Raw genomic sequence first — 5000 nt, forward strand, 5'->3', positions numbered from 1 at the left:
GAGTTTTAAGATGGGACTTAAATGCTTCCACTGAGGTAGCATCTCTAACTGTTACCGGGAGGGCATTCCAGAGTACTGGAGCCCGAATAGAAAACGCTCTATAGCCCGCAGACTTTTTTTTGGCTCTGGGAATCACTAATAAGCCGGAGTTCTTTGAACGCAGATTTCTTGTCGGGACATATGGTACAATACAATCGGCGAGATAGGCTGGAGCTAAACCGTGTAATATTTTATACGTAAGTAGTAAAACCTTAAAGTCGCATCTTAAGTGCACAGGAAGCCAGTGCAAGTGAGCCAGTATAGGCGTAATATGATCAAACTTTCTTGTTTTTGTCAAAAGCCTTGCAGCCGCATTTTGTACCAACTGTAATCTTTTAATGCTAGACATAGGGAGGCCCGAAAATAATACGTTACAGTAATCGAGACGAGACGTAACGAACGCATGAATAATGATCTCAGCGTCGCTAGTGGACAAGATGGAACGAATTTTAGCGATATTACGGAGATGAAAGAAGGCCGTTTTAGTAACACTCTTAATGTGTGACTCAAACGAGAGAGTTGGGTCGAAGATAATACCCAGATTCTTTACAGAGTCACCTTGTTTAATTGTTTGGTTGTCAAATGTTAAGGTGGTATTATTAAATAGATGTTGGTGTCTAGCAGGACCGATAATCAGCATTTCCGTTTTCTTAGCGTTGAGTTGCAAAAAGTTAGCGGACATCCATTGTTTAATTTCATTAAGACACACCTCCAGCTGACTACAGTCCGGCGTGTTGGTCAGCTTTAGGGGCATGTAGAGTTGAGTGTCATCAGCATAACAGTGAAAGCTAACACCGTACTTGCGTATGATGTCACCCAGCGGCAGCATGTAAATACTAAAGAGTGCAGGGCCAAGAACCGAACCCTGGGGAACTCCGCACGTTACCTTGACATAGTCCGAGGTCACATTGTTATGGGAGACGCACTGCATCCTGTCAGTAAGATAAGAGTTAAACCAAGACAAGGCTAAGTCTGACATACCAATACGTGTTTTGATACGCTCTAATAAAATATTATGATCGACGGTATCGAAAGCGGCGCTAAGATCAAGAAGCAGCAACATAGATGACGCATCAGAATCCATCGTTAGCAATAGATCATTAGTCATTTTTGCGAGGGCTGTCTCCGTAGAGTGATTTGCCCTGAAACCGGATTGAAAAGGTTCACAGAGATTGTTAGTCACTAAGTGTTCATTTAGCTGCTGTGCAACAGTTTTTTCGAGAATTTTGGAAATAAACGGAAGGTGGGAGACCGGTCGGTAGTTTACCATGAGGTCAGGATCGAGGTTAGGTCTTTTGAGCAGAGGATGAATAACCGCTTTTTTGAATGCTAGGGGAACAGTGCCGGAGGAAAGTGATAAGTTTATAATATTTAACACTGATGGACCTAATAATACAAACAGTTCCTTGATAAGTTTCCCAGGAAGTGGGTCAAGTAAACATGTTGTTTGTTTTATCCCACTTACACGCTGTAATAATTCCTCTAATGTTATTTCATCAAAAATAGAGAGACTATTTTGGAGGGCAGTGTCCGTCGTATATACAGTCGTATTTGTGTTAATAGAGCCCAGTTGTAGCTGGGATGCGTTGTCTTTAATCTCCTTTCCAATGAGTTCAATTTTCTTATTAAAGAAATTCATAAAATCATCTGCCGAGTGGGTGGAGCTACTGGGAGGAGTCCCTTGTTGGGTTAGCGATGCTACTGTACTAAACAGAAATTTAGGATCGTTTTTGTTGAGGCGGATGAGATTTGAGTAGTATTTAGCTTTAGCTAAGGTAAGCATGCGTTTATAAGTTATTAAACTATCACTCCATGCTTGATGGAAAACCTCAAGTTTAGTCGCGCGCCATTTGCGTTCCAGTTTTCTACATGATAATTTATGAGCTCTAATTTCTTCTGTAAACCATGGGGTGCGCCTTTTAGGGGCCCTTTTTTGCTTTAGCGGTGCTATACTATCAATAATTTCGCGCAAGGCATCGTCAAAGTTGTTAGTGAGTTTATCAATAGAGCCGACATAATTTGGGAATGGTGCTATTACCGAAGGCAGTAGGTCAGCAAGAGTCATCGTTGTGGCAGCATTAATGTTGCGGCCGCTATAGCAGTTATTATTATTATTAGCTTGTTGACAAAGAGTCAAAACTTCAAATTTTATAAGGTAATGATCGGACATTACTTTAGTATATGGAAGTATCATAACTTTGGAGGTGGTGACACCCCTGACAAGCAAGTAAGCAAGCTATGACCAACATGCAGAATTTTAATGACATTTTGTGGATTAAAGACGCCAAAAGCCATCCAATGTAGGTCAATAAAAAACATCCACATCTCATCCCGTTAATAATAAAGTCACTTTATGTTTTACAATAAGACGAGGGTCAGTTAAAAAATGGCTGTCGGCCGCGCACTGGACACTATTGGTGTAAGCCAGGGGTGACCAGACTGACACAACAAAGGCCATTTTGGTAGTTTTCATCTTGAAAACCGGTACAATATTGTAAACGAAAAAAAATAGTTAGCATGCTGGCCATATAACGTAAAGTAACAAAATATATAAGCAGAATGAGATTTTTAAAAAAGCTAACAGTATTATGCTAACATGCTTTACAGTTAGCGTTAGTGAAATACCAAAACATATGACACTGAAGTGTATATCTGCTAAATTAGATATATATAAAAAACATATATATGTATATGTTTTTTTCTAAATAAAATTGTACTAAATTAAGCCTTTTCAAGCATAAAACTAGCTAAATGAACTAAACATATCAATATTACAGTAGTGTTAACACAGGGTTCAAAGCGTAGGAAAAAAAGGCTTAATTTAGTACAAAAAAATTAGAATAATTAGAAAAAAAACACACACACACACATATATATTAAAAAAATAATAATAATAAATTAATATATATATATATTAAAAAATTAAAAATAAATAAATATATATATATATATTTATTTTTAATTTTTTAATATATATATATATTAATTTATTATTATTTAAAAATTTTTTTTATATATATACATATATATATTTAAAAAAATAAAATAAAATATAAAGTATATATATATATATATGTGTATATATATATATATATTAAAAAAATAAAAAAATAAATATATATATTAAAAAATAAAAAATAAATAGTCTCTATATATATATATATATATTTTAATATATATTTATATATATATATATATATATATATATATATATATATATATATTTATTTATTTTTAATTTTTTAATATATATATATATTAATTTATAATTATTTAAAAAAAAAAAATATATATATATTAAAAAAATAAAATAAAATATAAAGTATATATATATATATATATATATATATATATATATATATATATATATATATATATATATATGTATATATATATATATATATATTAAAAAAAAAATATATATATATATATATATTAAAAAATAAAAAATAAATAGTCTCTATATATATATATATATATCTATTTTAATATATTTATATATATATTTTATATATATATTTTTAAATATATATATATTTATATATTTAAAAAAAATATATATAAAATATAATATATATATATATATATATATATGTAAAAATATAAATATATATATATATATTAAAAAATTAAAAAATAAATCAATATATATGTGTTTTTTTTTCAATATTATAAATTTTTTTATACTTTTGTAATTTTGAATATTTAGAAAAAAACATATATATATATATATATAATATTTAGAAAAAAACATATATATACTGTATACTGTATATATATATATATATATATATATATATATATGTATGTATGTATGTATGTATGTATGTATGTATGTTTTTTTCTAAATATTCTAAAAAAATTGTACTTTTGTAATTTAGAATATTTAGAAACAAACATGTGTGTGTATATATTTATATATATATATATATATATATATATATATATATATATATATATATATATATATATATATATATATATATATATATATATATATATATATATATATATATATATATATATATATAAAAGTTTGGGGTCACCCAAACAATTTTGTGGAATAGCCTTCATTTCTAAGAACAAGAATAGACTGTCGCGTTTCAGATGAAAGTTCTCTTTTTCTGGCCATTTTGAGCGTTTAATTGACCCCACAAATGTGATGCTCCAGAAACTCAATCTGCTCAAAGGAAGGTCACTTTTGTAGCTTCTGTAACGAGCTAAACTGTTTTCAGATGTGTGAACATGATTGCACAAGGGTTTTCTAATCATCAATTAGCCTTCTGAGCCAATGAGCAAACACATTGTACCATTAGAACACTGGAGTGATAGTTGCTGGAAATGGGCCTCTATACACCTATGTAGATATTGCACCAAAAACCAGACATTTGCAGCTAGAATAGTCAATTACCACATTAGCAATGTATAGAGTGTATTTGTTTAAAGTTAAGACTAGTTTAAAGTTATCTTCATTGAAAAGTACAGTGCTTTTCCTTCAAAAATAAGGACATTTCAATGTGACCCCAAACTTTTGAACGGTAGTGTATATATATGTGTTTTTGTGTAAATATTCAAAATTTTTTTTTACTAAATTAAACCTTTTCAAGCATAAAACTAGCTAAATGAACTAAACATATCAATATTACAGTAGTGTTGCCGCATGGTTCAAAGCGTAGGAAAAAAAGGCTTACAGTCCGGAAAATGACGGTACTGCAATTCGTGCTGATATCGCATCTGATTATTATTGGTATCGGACGCAGTGTAGTCTCATCGCGCACTCAATGCTCCGGTATTGGAAGTGAAGAAGTTGTATCGGGGACACGCCTATTGTTGATTCTCAAACTGTGCTACTAGTGCCACGGGTGGTACGCCGGCTCCATCTAGTGGTGCGCCAAAGAAGTACAGTATATGGAGTAACATTGTTGGTGACTCTTGTTTTCAATGAATACTCAGGCCTACTA

General features: G+C 31.0%; 1 protein-coding gene across 6 annotated transcripts in view; it reads left to right on the forward strand.

The window, feature by feature from the left end:
* Positions 1-5000, forward strand: part of LOC133658575 (nesprin-2-like) — a 25682-nt gene that overhangs the window by 956 nt on the left and 19726 nt on the right. The gene's annotated exons all lie outside the window — the stretch shown is intronic.

Source organism: Entelurus aequoreus, linkage group LG10 (assembly GCF_033978785.1).
Source record: "Entelurus aequoreus isolate RoL-2023_Sb linkage group LG10, RoL_Eaeq_v1.1, whole genome shotgun sequence".
Lineage (NCBI taxonomy): Eukaryota > Metazoa > Chordata > Actinopteri > Syngnathiformes > Syngnathidae > Entelurus > Entelurus aequoreus.